The 17,340-nt window shown below is 44.7% G+C and overlaps 1 protein-coding gene across 5 annotated transcripts in view; it reads right to left on the bottom strand.

The window, feature by feature from the left end:
- The window catches only part of LNX1 (ligand of numb-protein X 1), a 277,040-nt gene that overhangs the window by 93,016 nt on the left and 166,684 nt on the right, over positions 1 to 17,340 (bottom strand). The gene's annotated exons all lie outside the window — the stretch shown is intronic.

Raw genomic sequence — 17,340 nt, 5'->3', positions numbered from 1 at the left:
AAAGTCTCACCGAAAAAAAGGACATCGCCATGGCAACAAGTGATCATTAACGCTAATGGAGAACATCTTAATATTAACGCTGGCCTTCCCTTTCATTTCTGGACACTTCCAGATCACAAGGACTGCGCTGATCACAAGTGGAAAGGTGACCCACATATTCTGGTATGATGGACAGCTGCTTCCATTCTTCTTGGCCAAACTATAGATCGGGGCTTTATTAAGCTGAAGAGGGCAAAACTTCTAGTTGATCTATTAGTAAAAGTACTGACTGTGAATATGATGTCATTTTTGTATCTCTCAGTTACAGTGTCCTCAACTAATATTTCAGGTCTCAGAAATATTATCATGTCTTTACAATTTCTAAGAGTGTAAAATATCCCAATATATATGAAATACAGTGGGATGGGTTTACTTTATAAATTGAGCCAGCATTCTGTCATCAGAAATCTTGCAATTTTCACACTGGCCACTAGGCTTAATACTAGATTCACACTACCAGTACTGTACAGATGACTTTCAGTAGTCTCATTATCATCACAGACAGGATTACAATGAAAGAAAACACCTTTATACAGTAGGATCCACCATTTATAATAGGTGATGTCACAGCTCACCTCCTCCGCCTCCCTTTACAATGGTCTTTGCCCCTATGGGAGCATGTTCAAATTAGAAGCTCAGAAGGCTCCTATTTAAAAGATTACATCTGATTCTTCTGTCGTTAATGTTTATGACAATAGCAGTAGGTGTCTTAAATTAGGCTTAATGTGAAAGTCGCAAGGTTTTTTATTTTCTTTTAAATAAAAGGTAGTAATTAAAAAAAAACTTTTAATATAAAAATGTGATCTAAACAATAGGTCATTTTCTGATGACACATTCCCTTTAAGTGTTTTAGACACTAAACTAAGGCATGAGCCATGGCGTAGTGGTAAAACGTGTGTTTCTTCTATAAAGGGCAAGGCTTCCATGGCACTAAAATGTGCCAAAAATTTAGGCAAAAAATTGATCTAAAATTTTGGCAACTAAGGACTGGTATAAAGTTAGAAAAGTGTCTATTATCATAGTCTTGGCACATTTATTAGATTAAGTTAGTAAATCTGCCCCAATATGTGTTTTTCCTATGTTTTAAAGATTCTTTTACGCCAGGAGAGCGGCTCCAAAAAATGTGCTTTATAAAAAGTACACCAATAACATGTAATAGTTTGCAGGTAGTAGCAACAGATGAAGATAAGGTACATTAAGTCCCTACGTAGCATGGATGCATAGAGCACTGGACACATGTGCAACTGAGGAGGGGGGCAATGCCAAAAAGCCACTTTGCATTGGTCAGTGTATTTGGACACATGGCTGAGGGCAGGAAAGGTGATAGAAAGTCTAGATGAGCCTCTGCATACGCAGCTTGGGTGTCATACTTCTGCATATGGCCTCGTAACTCTACTACATTATTGTCTATGCAACTGAATGGGGTTTGGACAGTCCAATCGTAGTAATTCTATCTAACTTTTCTGATGCACATTATTGGTGGCTTTTTTATAATCACATACACATTGCAGCATGGGGTGTTGGCTATGGCCCCACTAACACTGAGATCATTGGTTTTTTTTTGTTAACCCCGAAATGGAGAATGCTTAGAGGGTTTACACTTTCAGGAAAATACACCCTAAGAGCTCTAAAGTGCCTAAAATATCAACCAAAGCAGCACTGATGGATGCTGAAGGTAAAGGGCCACAATATATGGACTTATTCCAGGCCAATAGCTCATCATCATGCACAATTCCACCTGTTTTGGAGGTCAAAATGGGCCCCCTAAGCTCTGCACCAATGATACGTCCGCCCCTACAGAGCAGGTGTTGCCTCGCCTGCGTCCAGCGCTGGCTCCTCACCACTGCTCAGGTCTCCGTGTTTTGGCGGTATTGGCCGAGTGCATCACCGCTGTAGCCAATCACTGAGCCAAGGTAGCAAGCACAAGCGGCAGAACTTAGTGATTGGCTACAGGAGTGATGCACACTCCGCCGAAGCCAAAACACCTAGATCCTAGCAGCGGCGGGGGAGAGTACCTGCTCTGTTATTTTAGGTACTTTACAGCATTGGGGTCCATTTTTAAGTGAGTGGAAAATTCTTTTAACTGGAAGGAGAGAAAGGGATGGGAGGTTCAATCCTGGGAATTTGTAAGGGTCTGATGAGTCTGTTTGACTTTATTCAGTTTTATTTATTAACTCTCGCATCTACCGTAACACAGATTGTATGAAACAGCAGTAGAGCAAGGGTTAACTAAGTGCTGCTTTATAAAAGAGCTATCTAATTGCATACATGTAAACATGGCCTGGGTTAGCCTGATGGAGCATACATTATGTTATTTAGTTGCCATGGCGACATATACAGTAAGTGCCTCATTCCTTTGGCGGAGCTACATCAAGGTAAATACACTTCCACATTCATTAGTAAGCAAAACAAAGCGTGATTCATACCGGAAACCGGAGCTAAAAGAAAACAGTCCATTAGATCTTTAATTCATATTCCCGGCAAAATCAGCATAGCCTTTTATGATTGTGTTTTTCCTTTAGGCTCTGGCTACAAAAAGACCTTGGCTGCTCAGAGTCACACATAAGTTAAATTGTTGCACTTTCCAATTTGCAACCAAAAATCCACCAGATTTCTGCGACTCTCACATCATGGCTGTATCACGCTGTGATCCAAGTTCCATAAAATCAATATCGCAGTGTAGCTGTAGCCTTAGAGAAGCACTCTTCCTCCTCCTCGTCCTCCCATCAAAGTTTTTATCCTTTTAATATACTACAGTCATCATATTATACAGCACTGTGTACTTACAATTGCTCATTTTGCCTTTCTGCCAAGCTAATTCTTCTCCTTTCTCTGCTCTATGAAGAATCAGGAAGTCCCTGCATTTATCATTCTCCTGTTTAACTCCTGACCCAGCTGCTACCTCCATCCCCTGCCTGGGACTTTTGCAGTGACTCATGACTCATATTGGGAAAAATGATTTCCTGTTTCTACATAGAGTAGAAAAAAAAGAGAAGAATTAGCTGGGTAGAAAGGCAAAATGAGCAATTGTAAGTACACAGTGCTGTATAGTATGATGACTGCTATATATTCAGAGGATAAAAATTTTGATGGGAGGAGGAGTGCTTCTTTAAACCATACCAAGAAACATTTGATTACATTTTGTTCCTTCCTGTGTTTGCAGTTGGCATTCAAAACTCTGTTTTAGAAAATGGGCCAGAATAGTGCAGCGCCCCAGAGTCCTGGTCGTTGCAGTAGCATGGTTCAGCCACTAAGGGGGGCCATGCTGCGTTCGATGGCACGGAAGGAGTTCTCTGAACAGGTATCACAGTCACCAATACATTTCACAGCTGGGCCTCCGGGGGGAGCTAAGGGTGCTATTCATTAGGCCACTCCCCACCATAGTGGGTAAACTGGGGGTCAGGCAGGAAGTTAGAGAGAACGCTGACGGGATTGAACGGAGCAACACCTGGTGGCAGAGGGTGTTGTGAAGGGAGAGACTGTAGGGTCTCTGCCAGGGGTGGGATCCTGGCAGAGGCTTGGCATGGAAAGAACGTAAAGGGACCGTGCCTGCTCAGCATAGCGGCGGTGCCCAAGGAAGGACTAAGAGGCGAGATAGATTGTGCTGAGTGAGAAACGAAATCAAGCGAAAGGAGATACCAGTGAGGGTTGTGCTGAAAGAGGCAGCACCTTACTGAGGCGCACTACCGGTGGCCGGAACGCCGAGGAGGTAAAGAGTTTCAAGCCATACCTCAGACCTACGGCAGGGCAGTTAGCTTGAGGCGGACTGTCTCACGCATCACCCAGGAAGGCAAAGGGGGGTACCAACAGGAGAGGGGCGCGGATAGAGTCCCGGAAGATCTCCGAGCCTCCCCGTCATACGGGTGCGTTCCTACCATAGTATCTGGAGGGACGAGGAAGATCATTGCGAATTAAGTTGTTGTGAGGGAACACGAGAAACAGACACAACAGTTGTGGGGTACTTTCCGTAAGCACAGCAGGGAAGGACTGCAACACATAGCGCTAGAAGGAAGGCACCGATTTCCACCTGCAAGGAGAGCTCTGGAAGTGCCATTGGACCGGCCGGACTTGCGCAGCCTGGTGAGCCGTATTCCGGACTGAGGACCCAGAGAGCTTCAGTAAAGAGGTAAAGAGACTGCAACCTGGTGTCCTCGTTATTTACCGCGACCTGCACCCCACAACTGCACCGCTACAACATCACTTATTGCACCGGACGTCCCCCACTGACTGACAGGGCCACGGACCGGGTCTAGCCACCGTGACAACCCCAGGACTGAGACCTAGAGGCCCGGCTCCGGGTACCCCTCGGCCCTGCGGCGGTGTGGGGGCGCTCCAACTTGGCGTCACGAACAGGATCTACTTAAGCCTGAAGAATCAGGTCATGTGTGCCTAGAGACTGTGATTTACTGTACTTTATTGCAAGATTGTGCTGCGCCATTGGCCGCCGGAAGTTCCCGCCAAAAGGCGCCGCCATTGCTACACCCCAGGAGAAGGAGGGTGTGTTATGGGCGGAGACTCCCAGTTTGGCGCGAGAAATGGCTACCGCCCCCTGCACTTCTGGCTGCAAAGAGATGACCTGCCCCAAAACAGAAGACAACCCCCTGAGATGCAACGGCGGGAAGCTGGTGACGGAGAAGCCCGACCTCGGAGAAATGGCGGAGTTAGGTGCATGCACTGCCAGCGACTATCAGGCGGCGATGATGAACGGCGAGTGCCTGAGCGAGGAAGAAGCGATCCCGGCCTACCATCCTTCACCAGCGACGGACCGGGAGCCTGTGAAGCTGACAGCGGAATTACCTCCACCAATCCCGACCTCGGAGTTGGAGGAGGAGGAACCACAGCAAGCGGAGCCGAATCCGAGAATCCCATTGGAGGAGCCACGGTCCGGGCTGCCGCCGACTCCAGCGCCCTTGTCGGCGGACCGGATGGACCACGGTGGGACCACACTAGGCGCAGGTACGAAAGGCGTCCCTGCCCCCGCACTCGATCCCGCTCCCGCGACCGATTTCCCCCGCAACAGTAGCCCTTCCTTCACAATTGACCGGGCGATCCTCACCCCTGGCGCGATGGGGAAACTGTTACCATCATTACCCACCAAGTGGGGGGAACCCATAGAGATGGACCCGGGAGGAGTGATGTTTCGATGGGATACCCCCTGGGTCGAGCAGGACGGGGTTCCAGTGGATGGTCTCACTATTGCGGTGTTTACCTGGGAACAGTACAAACAATGCATACTCCAACACTGGAAGCAGCGCGAAGAAGTTGAAAAACAGGAGATGCAAAGTAAGAAGTTTATATATGGTGGAAAGGACGCAGTAAGACGAGGAATTGTATCGGCCTTCTACCCCAAGAAAGGGTGGGGCTCCATTTGGGAATCAGGTTTACCTACTGGCATCTTCGTTGCTGGCTACGACGTGGACACCCCCTGCTGTGATCGGGAGGGCGAGCCGCTACGGGAGGGAGATCAAGTGACGTACACCCGCCACCAGAATGCGCAAGGATGGCGTGCCCGGAAGGTGCGGCGATGTGAGCCTGAGAGAGTCTCACCTGTGGCCCCAATTACGGGTGATCCAGAATTGCCGGATCTCGTTACTATCTCCACGGTGCGCTTTGTAGTAGCTCCCGAGCTTGCCCGCCAGGTTAGTCTTCAAATCCAGACGCCAAGTGACCTGGTGGCCCCTGTGGAGCTTGCCGCTGGAATCCGTGTCACAGTGGCCGGGGTCCAGGAACCAAAGCCACCGGAAGGAGAATAAACCTCGATACCATGAAAATGTAAATAGTTAACTGTTCATTCCTTTAACTGTTCCTGTTTGCTGCTAAACCCGTCTAGGGTTAAAGGTGACCCCTTTGTTGATCCGGGGTCACTGTTGTTTTCCTGAAGTTTATACAGTTTTAAAAAAAGAGAACTGCAGAAATCATGAACTGCGCATGATTCAAACTTTCCCTTGTAAATAGTTTGCACTTTCTTAAAGGTGCTCCCTACTGGTTTTAGTCAAAAGACACTTTGCGAAGAAACCGTTCCTACTGGTCCTAGTTAAAGACACTTTGTGAAGATACCGGACCGGAACTTTGCATGAGACTGGTAGGCTGAGAAGACGAGCTACCTCAGAGAGACCTGGTCCCCTCTTAAAGGGGATGTGAAGAATTGTACTTGAAAGCGATACTGTTACAGAACAGTAATGTGGTAATGATGCCTTAAAAAGAAAATGTAACTGTTTTACATGCCGAGTTATATGTGTTGAATTTGTTAAAATGTGAAATTTGAATAATGTTTTGAAGACAGGAAAGATGCAGAGAGCCCGTAGGGGTAGAAGTAGAGGTCTGCATAGTTGAAAGTAAGAGAAGTAATAATGAGGGTGAGGATAGAAGGTAAACCCTGCGTCCCCATTGAAAAGTTACTTTATTGCTAAGGACAGAGAGTGAACCCGTAGGGGTTAGAGAGTGAGTCCTTAAAGGGGCCGAGTAGAGCTGGCTCAGAGTTCTTCAACCGAAAGGAATGTTATGTCTATACTGTGTATAGTAGCGAAAGGCAGTAGGCCCTGGCTGAACAGGGCGGTCCTGTAGAAGAAAGGAGAGGCAGTAGGTCTGGTGCCGTAGGGACAGGCGGTCCTGCAGGTTCACAAGAAGGAGAATGTAAAGTTGAAATGCCTTATAATGTGATTATAGGAAGGCCTTTGATAGACTAAGAGTGTGAGTTTCTTAAAGGCAATGTTAAGTTATTATTTCAAAAATTGCACTAAATAGAATACCCGGTTGGGTAACAGAAGTTATTTATACTCTGTAAATTATAAGGTTAATTATGTTTGTAACGTTACAAGTGTCCTCACCTCCCATAAAGGGAAGCCTACTTAAGTATACTTATTGTTATTTGCACTCAACAAAATTGAATGGCTTTTTGCTAACCTGTATTGTTGTTTTTCTTCCCAGTCCCGGAGTACTGTGTTTAACCAGGGGGGAGTGCAGCGCCCCAGAGTCCTGGTCGTTGCAGTAGCATGGTTCAGCCACTAAGGGGGGCCATGCTGCGTTCGATGGCACGGAAGGAGTTCTCTGAACAGGTATCACAGTCACCAATACATTTCACAGCTGGGCCTCCGGGGGGAGCTAAGGGTGCTATTCATTAGGCCACTCCCCACCATAGTGGGTAAACTGGGGGTCAGGCAGGAAGTTAGAGAGAACGCTGACGGGATTGAACGGAGCAACACCTGGTGGCAGAGGGTGTTGTGAAGGGAGAGACTGTAGGGTCTCTGCCAGGGGTGGGATCCTGGCAGAGGCTTGGCATGGAAAGAACGTAAAGGGACCGTGCCTGCTCAGCATAGCGGCGGTGCCCAAGGAAGGACTAAGAGGCGAGATAGATTGTGCTGAGTGAGAAACGAAATCAAGCGAAAGGAGATACCAGTGAGGGTTGTGCTGAAAGAGGCAGCACCTTACTGAGGCGCACTACCGGTGGCCGGAACGCCGAGGAGGTAAAGAGTTTCAAGCCATACCTCAGACCTACGGCAGGGCAGTTAGCTTGAGGCGGACTGTCTCACGCATCACCCAGGAAGGCAAAGGGGGGTACCAACAGGAGAGGGGCGCGGATAGAGTCCCGGAAGATCTCCGAGCCTCCCCGTCATACGGGTGCGTTCCTACCATAGTATCTGGAGGGACGAGGAAGATCATTGCGAATTAAGTTGTTGTGAGGGAACACGAGAAACAGACACAACAGTTGTGGGGTACTTTCCGTAAGCACAGCAGGGAAGGACTGCAACACATAGCGCTAGAAGGAAGGCACCGATTTCCACCTGCAAGGAGAGCTCTGGAAGTGCCATTGGACCGGCCGGACTTGCGCAGCCTGGTGAGCCGTATTCCGGACTGAGGACCCAGAGAGCTTCAGTAAAGAGGTAAAGAGACTGCAACCTGGTGTCCTCGTTATTTACCGCGACCTGCACCCCACAACTGCACCGCTACAACATCACTTATTGCACCGGACGTCCCCCACTGACTGACAGGGCCACGGACCGGGTCTAGCCACCGTGACAACCCCAGGACTGAGACCTAGAGGCCCGGCTCCGGGTACCCCTCGGCCCTGCGGCGGTGTGGGGGCGCTCCAATGGAGGTGACCAGCTACAGTAAAGATAGGTCTCCTGACACATCTTCTACACTTAGGGAGAATTATCGATATGGGTAAACTTTCCTTCAGCCAGTAATTCTGAAGCACTATTTATGTGATTCATTTAGAAATGTCAGAAAAAAAAATCCAAAATGGACTTCCCCATATGTTATTATTATTATTATTTATTGTTATAGCGCCATTTATTCCATGGCGCTTTACATGTGAGGAGGGGTATACATAATAAAAACAAGTACAATAATCTTAAACAATACAAGTCATAACTGGTACAGGAGGAGTGAGGACCCTGCCCGCGAAGGCTCACAATCTACAAGGGATGGGTGAGAATACAGTAGGTGAGGATAGAGCTGGTCATGCAGCGGTTTGGTCGATTGGTGGTTACTGCAGGTTGTAGGCTTGTCGGAAGAGGTAGGTCTTCAGGTTCTTTTTGAAGATTTCGATGGTAGGCGAGAGTCTGATGTGTTGTGGTAGAGAGTTCCAGAGTAGGGGTTATATGTGGGAGAAATCTTGTATACGATTGTGGGAAGAGGAGATAAGAGGGGAGTAGAGAAGGAGATCTTGTGAGGATCGGAGGTTGCGTGTAGGTAAGTACCGGGAGACGAGGTCACAGATGTATGGAGGAGACAGGTTGTGGATGGCTTTGTATGTCATGGTTAGGGTTTTGTACTGGAGTCTCTGGGCAATGGGGAGCCAGTGAAGGGATTGACAGAGGGGAGAGGCCCGGGGAATAGCGGGGGGACAGGTGGATTAGTCGGGCAGCAGAGTTTAGAATAGATTGGAGGGGTGTGAGAGTGTTCGAGGGGAGGCCACAGAGCAGGAGGTTGCAGTAGTCAAGGCGAGAGATGATGAGGGCATGGACTAGGGTTTTTGCAGATTCTTGGTTGAGGAATGAACGGATTCATGAAATATTTTTGAGTTGAAGTCGGCAGGAAGTGGAAAGGGCTTGGATATGTGGTTTGAAGGAGAGATCAGCGTCAAGGATTACCCCGAGGCAGCGAGCTTGTGGGACTGGGGAGAGTGGGCAGCCATTTACTGTAATGGTTAGGTTCGTTGGGGGGGTCGCGTGAGATGGGGGAAAGATGATGAATTCTGTTTTGTCCATGTTAAGTTTCAGAAATCTAGCGGAGAAGGATGAAATAGTGGACAGACATTGAGGGATTCTGGTTAGTAGGGAGGTGATATCTGGTCCAGAGATGTAGATCTGTGTGTCATCAGCATAGAGGTGAAACTGAAAGCCATGAGATTCTATGAGCTGTCCCAGGCCAAAGGTGTAAATGGACAATGGTTGGACAATGGTTTTCCCATATAGCATATCTTTTAATGTATTATTTGAGCATTACGTGCCATATATAAACAATATATACGTATATAGAATGTAATGAATGGAAAAGTAACAATGAGCTTAATTTCATTGAAGAGGATATCCCGGACCTAAAAAAAAAAGAAAAATGTACCTAAGCACTAACAGGCAGGTAGTTCTCTGCCGGCACAGAGTGGTCACAGACCCGCTGATGTCAAATCAACAGAGTGAAAGTTTCTCTTCCCGTTGACTGGTGTAATGCTGATTGACTGCCAGCTCCCCACTGCCTAACTGGGGGAAACCAGCTGTCAATCAGAATGACACCAGAAGTCCCGCCCTGTCAAGACGAAGAGAAACTGCTGCTCTGTTGACAGGTAGCAGCTGAATCTCCAGCAGGATCGGTCAATGACCGGTGCCGGATACAGGCTTCCGTTAGCAACTACTTGTCTGTTAGTGCTAAGGCACATTATTCTTTTTAACCCCTTAGTGACGGAGGCAAATTTTTGAAATCTGACCAGTGTCACTTTTTGTGGTAATAACTCTGGAATGCTTCAACAAATCCCAGTGATTTTGAGATTTTTTTGTGACACATTATACTTTATGATAATGGTAAATTTATGTCAATATGTTTTGTGTTTATTTATAAAAAAAAAAAAGAAATTTGAGAAAAATGTTAAAAAATTAGCAATTTTTAAACCTTGAATGATTATCCCTTTAATCCAGATAGTCATACCATAGAAAACCATTAATAAATTACATTTCCGTCATGTCTGCTTTACATCAGCGCCATTTGTAAAATGTTATTTTATTTTGTTAGCATTTTAGGAGGTTTAAAAATGCAGCAGTAATTTTTCGTTTTTTCAAGGAAATTTACAAAATTTATTTTTTAGTGACCTATCCATGTTTGAAGTGCCTTTAGGCAGGGTCGGCGTTAGGGGCAGGCAGACCAGGCAGCTGCCTGGGGCCCCCGCTCCCCCAGGGGCCCCCAGCTAGCGGCAAGTCACGCAACCGCTATGGGGCCCCTGTGAAGCAGGGGGGCCCGCCTGCCGCCAGTGCCGACTCCCCCGCCGCATTGAACTATACCGGCATCTGCTGGTACAGTTCAAAGCAATGATGGAGGAGAGAGCGTCACCTGATGCTCCCTCTCCCATCATTCCCCGCTCTGCCTCTGACACTGCGGGTGCGCATCATCGTACACTCACTGTGTGCCAGGCAGTGCGGCGGCAGCTGCCGACACAGGAGCAGGGAGCAGCATGGGCACAAGGAGAGGTGAGGAGCTTGTGTTATTTTTTTTTTTACTGGACTATGGGGCCATTCTCGGGAGGGGAGAGGAGGGGAGAGAAGGGGGGATGTGGGCTGCGCTGTATACTACTGTGTGGGCTGTGCTGTATACTACTGTGTGGGCAGTGCTGTATACTACTTTGTGGGCAGTGCTGTATACTACTGTGTGGGCTGTGCTGTATACTACTGTGTGGGCAGTGCTGTATACTACTGTGTGGGCTGTGCTGTATACTACTGTGTGGGCAGTGCTGTATACTACTGTGTGGGCAGTGCTTTATACTACTGTGTGGGCTGTTCTATATACTACTGTACGGGCAGTGCTTTATACTACTGTGTGGGCTGTTCTATATACTACTGTGTGGGCTGTGCTATATAATGCTGTGTGGGCTGTGCTATATACTATGTGGTTGTGCTATATACTACTATGTGGGCTGTGCTATATATTACTATACTACTACTATACTATATACTAGGGGGTTACATTATACTATATGGGGGCTGCATTATATTCTATGGGGAGGTTACATTATACTCTGTGTGGGCATTACATTATACTCTGTGGGGGGTTACATTATACTCTGTTGGGTGGCTGCATTATACTCTGTGGGGTGGCTGCATTATATTCTGTGGGGTGGCAGCATTATACTATATGTGGGCTGAATTATACTGTATTGAGGACTATGGGGAATACATTATACTATATGAAGAACTATGGGGTGCTTTATACTATGGGAAGTGAATTGTACTACATGGATGACTATGGCAATGCATTATACTATATGGAGCACTGTGAGGAGGGTATTATGCTATATGGAGGACTGAGGAGTATATTTTAATATATGGAGGAGTATGGGGTGTATTATACTAAACAAGCAAAATGCTGCCTATTCATTGGGTGATTGGATTGTTTATGCCGGAATAAAAATCATTGTTCTCAGCAGCACATCGCCGGTGTAAACTGTAGACGTGCTGCTGATAACATGATACTGTATGGTGATCTGTTAGTGATCTATTAGTGATCGTTCTGTCCCTATCATTCTTTCTCAGACGGTGGAAACAGGCCGGGAAACAAGCGTCCAACGACTTCAGTATTGTCGATCACACTCATTTAGCGGCCTGAAATCAGCGCATGTAAATACAACCGAAATGCTTCTATGTGATGTGCAATATGTTAGCATTTGGGGACCCATTTTAAACTTTGCCTAGGGCCCCACTTTACCTAAAACTGGCCCTGCCTTTAGGGGTCCCATATATTGGGAAACCCCCAAAAGTTATACCATTTTAAAAACTGCACCCCCTAACATATTGGAAACTGCTGTCAGGTAGTTCACTAACCCTTCAGGTGATTTTCAGGAATTAATGCAAAGTGGCATGACAGAAATGAAAATGTGTATTTTTACCACCTAAATGCCGCTAACTTCTGAACAGGTTACAACAGTCGCCAGACCCTTAGGCCGCTATTTGGTCATGAATTGCCATGGCAAACATCAGGACCACACAATCATGGTCTGAGGGCACCAATTGGGATAAAGAGGAAGCCCCCACACTGTTAACCATTTATATGATGTAGTCACTATTGACAGCAGCATCTAAGGGATTAAACAGATATGGACGGTGCCAACACTGATCGTGGCTGATGTAGCAAGTTGTCAGCTATAGTGCACAACCGACAGCTGCGGGATTGTCACCTGTATGGGGGTGTTATTCTCTTATATCTCAGGTCAGTTAAAAGACGTATTTGCGGTCACTAAGGGGTTAAAGTCCCAGATATCCCCCTTAAAGGGTTTTCCGGCCATAGTAAACTATTGTTCCCAGGCACAATACAGTGTAAAAAAACAACAAAACTTTGCTTTTCTTACCCACCTCAGATTTAGTGCTGTGTTGTTTGACTGCAACACAGCCATGACATCGATAGCACTGCAGTCAATCACTGAGCTCAGCAACTCTTCCTATGTAGACGTCACAACTTAGCTGCTGAACTCAGTGACTGGCTGGAGCACAGGTCACATGATGGTAGCACTGCAGTACAATAACATACGCCAAGGCAGACACACGTCGGGGGTAAGTAAAGCATACTTCCATTTAACACTGAACTGTGCCTGGTGACAATAGCTTACTGAACTTGACAACCCTTTAAATGGTCCCATGTAAAAAAAAAATATGACAAGACACTTACGTAATTGATTAAAGACAAAGAACCTGATACATCATTTGGGAATATTTTGAAGTCACTTTTTTGTCTTGGGTATTTGTTGAAGTTTTTTCTCAAAATGGAGCACATAGATCATGAATCTTGCAGAAAGTTAAAAATGGTCTTCTCTTTCTGTTTTGCAAAATGTTGCGAAAAATTGTGCAACAATTTCTGGTATATATAATCAATTCAGAGGGGACTGGGGCACATTTGAGACAAATTGTTCGAATTTTTGAAAAGGCACAAATGATGTATCAAGCAAAAACACCTGGAAACCCCAAACTCTGCCCACAATGACAAATAAAAATAATAAAAAAGTGAACACTTACATAGAGTGTAAGTGTAGACTTAAGAAAAGGCACAAATGGAAAGATGAAATAGACAAGAACAAAAAAAAAGTGCAAAACACATAAACTTGAAAAAAACAAACAAGCAAAAGTGCAGCAATTAATCGGGCCCCAAAACCTTACAACTATGACAAAAAAACAGCAACAAGAACAAATGACTACATACAGTATATAATATTATCAATAATCACAAAGTAAACAAAGATTGTGAGGAAAATAGCTAAGGGTGAGGGAAAAGATGACACAAAAAAGGAAAAAGCAAGATGAAAAAAAGGATGATAATGAAGAAAGAAGAGTAGCGGGATGAGAAAAAGAGAATAGTAACGCAAACAAGGAAAGGTAAGATAGCGAAGGCAAGAATGAAGAAAATGCGGTAGGAAAGAAAATCTGGAAAGAAGAGAAAAAATGCAGAAAACAATACACATCTGTAGAGAATCGAGATAGGGCTACTACTGAGGGCCCTAGTGGTGGCTTCTGGGTGAGTCATGACATTGACATGTGCGGTTGTATTGCTGAGCAGCATGAATTGGGCTATTCCAAAATTCCAGTAATACGCAGAAATGTGCTAATAATAAAATGAAGATATTTTTACCTACTCCAAGACACTCTGCACCAAAGTTTGAGAACTTAAGTAAACTCAAGGATTTGTATATCTAAAGCAGTGTTTATCCACGTATCTGTTTATCTACCTACATATATATCCTAACCTGAATGTAGAAGCCGTGGGCGTGATGTCACTACTGTATCGGCAATAAACTGGTGAAGACGGAAAGTATTTCTTTGTCTTACGTCTGCTAGTTGACACTTTACAATTCTGTGATATAATCAGCCACATCTGACTAGAGTGTGCCCAGTCCTAATGCACTAATGCACTCCGGCATAAGCAAAGTGATGTGAATGTAAGCAATCTATCATGAGCTGACCTCAAAAGTTTAGACAAACAAGCAAATTCAAAGGCAATCTCTGTCTCAGCTCCGTGGTGGACTTTAAGGTGCACTGCCCCGTAGCAAAGTTTATATTTTTAGTCATTTTTTTCAAACATCTAACCTATAATTTAAGATGTCTCCTGAGGACCATGTAAAGGGAGAAGAACTGCCTCTGAGCCAAAAAACAACAATTTAATAAGTTTAGTCTGACTTAAAAAGAGTTCAATTTCATTTTATCTAATTTCAGAAATGAAATGTTTTGCCAAGAAACTAAAACCAAACTGCTGGTCGGTAAACTAAATTGACAGAAGAAAAAGTTCAGTGGAACATTACTTCGCTTGGGTGACTAGTAATTCTATATATATTTTTTAGATATTTAGATTTTATTAATGCAGAATTGTTCTAACAAACTAAAAATCCAAGGCACCGAAGATCTTCCTTCACAAAAAATTAATTGACCCCGGTGTACACATAAGTGAAAAATCATGCAGAAAAAACATGCCACGTTTCGGCCACGCAGGGCCTTTATCAAGCCATTAAAAAGATGTACATCATTTTTATGGCTTGATAAAGGCCCTAGGTGGCCGAAACATCACATGTTTTATCTGAATGATTTTTCCCTTAAAGGGAACCTGTCACCCCCCAAATCAAAGGTGAGCTAAGCCCACCGGCATCAGGGGCTTATCTACAGCATTTTGTAATGCTGTAGATAAGCCCCAGATGTGTCCTGAAAGATGAGAAAAAGAGGTTAGATTATACTCACCCAGGGGTGGTCCCGCTGCGGTTCTGGTCCGATGGGCGTCGCGGTCCGGTCCGTGGCCTCCCATCTTCTTACGATGACGTCCTCTTCTTGTCTCCACGCTGCGGCTCCGGCGCAGGTGTACTTTGTCTTCCCTGTTGAGGGCAGAGCAAAGTACTGCAGTGCGCAGGCGCCGGGAAAGGTCAGAGAGGCAGAATGCTGTAGATAAGCCCCTGATGCCGGTGGGCTTAGAACACCTTCGATTTTGGGGGTGACAGGTTCCCTTTAATGGTACACTGAGGTCAATAAAAGTTTTTGTAAAGGAGCCTTAGATTTTTGAAATTGACTACAGATTTACAACCTTGTGGACGGTTGTACCAAGTTATTATAAACTGTGGAGCGATGCACAGAATATATCTCAATAAATGTATATTTTAACAGACTATTATACAACTAGAAAACTATGACATCAGTGTGGGAGGTGTACAGTGAAAATACAAGCATGTCAAAACTTCTAAAGAGGATGGACTCAAACATTTGCATGGGCGAGAGAGTATTTGTCATGGAGATAACAGCCACTTGTGTGCAAAGGGATATACATTATATGGAGAAAAATATTGGACATACCTCTTAATTATTGAATCCAAGACCTAGCCATGCAGTATGCCATTATAAAGTTTTCTATTACATTTTGAGAGTCCTCAGTGGTTGATACCTTTTAATGGCTAACTAATAAATAGCGAGCTTTCACGACGACTCAGGTCTCTTCATGATGGTTGATGAAACCTAAGTAGTCTTGAAAGCTTGCTATTTATTACCATCTTTTCAGTTAGCCATTAAAAGGTATCAAGTACTGAGGACTCTCAAACTTTAATATTTTTCTATCTACTGGCTAACACAGTACAAAGATAGATTTTTTTTCCTGTATAAACATTTTTGTAATGGGTCGTTTTTAAAGAGCTTATTGAAGCTGAATGTGTACTGTAATAGGATGTCACTATTTCAACAAGTCAGTTAATGGGATTTCTTTCCTCCTAGATATTTTACAATCAACTATGAGTGGTATTATTGAACTACAGTAACAGAGCCGAGACCAGGTATAATCGCAGATCAGAGTCGCTGAGTGCCGAGGTGCATAGTACATAAAAGTCACCAACGCTCTACTGACTCAAAAACTGCAAAGTCCTAGCCTACTATGGCATTAACATCAACACAAAGCTGTGCACAGGAACATCATAGGTTTACATGGCCGAGCAGTTGCATTCAAGCGATACATCACCAAGCACAATGCCAAGAGTCAGATGGAATGGAGTGGTGTAAAGTTGTTACAGAAAATATGTTCTGTAGAGTCAAAAATAAGGGTTATCTATTTGGCAGTCCAATGGACAATTCTAGGTTTAGCAAATGCCAGATTACCTTACCCATCTGATTGCATTGTGCCAATTGTAATATTTGATGGAGGAGGGATAATATCATGAGGTTGCTTTTATTGGTTGTTCTAGGCCAGGGGTGGGGGACTTTAGGCCCGTGGACTGTTTATGACCCTCGATGACCTTTTATACGGCCAGATCAGATTCCTGGGGACCGCTATACTTGGGCTGGCAGCTGTATTTTGATATCTGCTGGCCCATTAACACGCAGTGTTCACTACTGAATGCAATAAACGATTACGTCCTGACACCAGTGCCAGAGTCAGGTCGTACTTTGTGGGCTGAGTTAGTGCCCAAATTGTATGACCCCTGAAGGATGGTATAAATATCCTAATGGCCCTGTTCTAGGCCCCTTAGTTCCAGTGAAAGGAAACATAAATGCTTCAGTGTACAAGACATTTTGTACAATTGTATGCTTCCATCTTTCTGGGAACAGTTTATGTTCCAGCCTGACTGTGCCCCAGTACACAAATCATCACATAAAAGCATGGATGAGTTTTCGGAGGTAGAACTTAAATGCCCACACAGTGCCCTGACCTCAGCCACATCAAACACCTTTAGGATGAATTAGAGTCCGAGCCTCTCCAACATCAGTTTCAGACCTCACAAATTCTATTCTAGATGAATGGGGAAAAATTTCCAAAGTCTTTTAGAAATCCTTGCTAGAAGAGTGAAAGCTTTTATAACTGCAAATGAGGGATCAACTCCATAATATTGTTTATGAATTTAGAATGGATTGTCGTAAAAGTTGCTGCAGGTGTGATGTGCAGGTGTCCCACTACTTTTGTCCAAGTATATGTCAAAAGAAAAAAAATATCGGTGCCATGTAAAATCCTGTTTGTTAAGCAATTAAATTTTTTTATTCATACAATGGCATTAATATAGTAATGTTTTGACAAAAAATGGAAACCATAATTTTGGTCATAAATTTTTGACTAGAGATTATCAAATCTTTTGAAACTCAAGTTTGGTATTTG

This window comes from Ranitomeya variabilis, chromosome 1 (assembly GCF_051348905.1).
Source record: "Ranitomeya variabilis isolate aRanVar5 chromosome 1, aRanVar5.hap1, whole genome shotgun sequence".
NCBI lineage: Eukaryota > Metazoa > Chordata > Amphibia > Anura > Dendrobatidae > Ranitomeya > Ranitomeya variabilis.
Note: the sequence above shows the minus strand (reverse complement) of the source record. Positions and strands in the feature narration are given on the sequence as shown.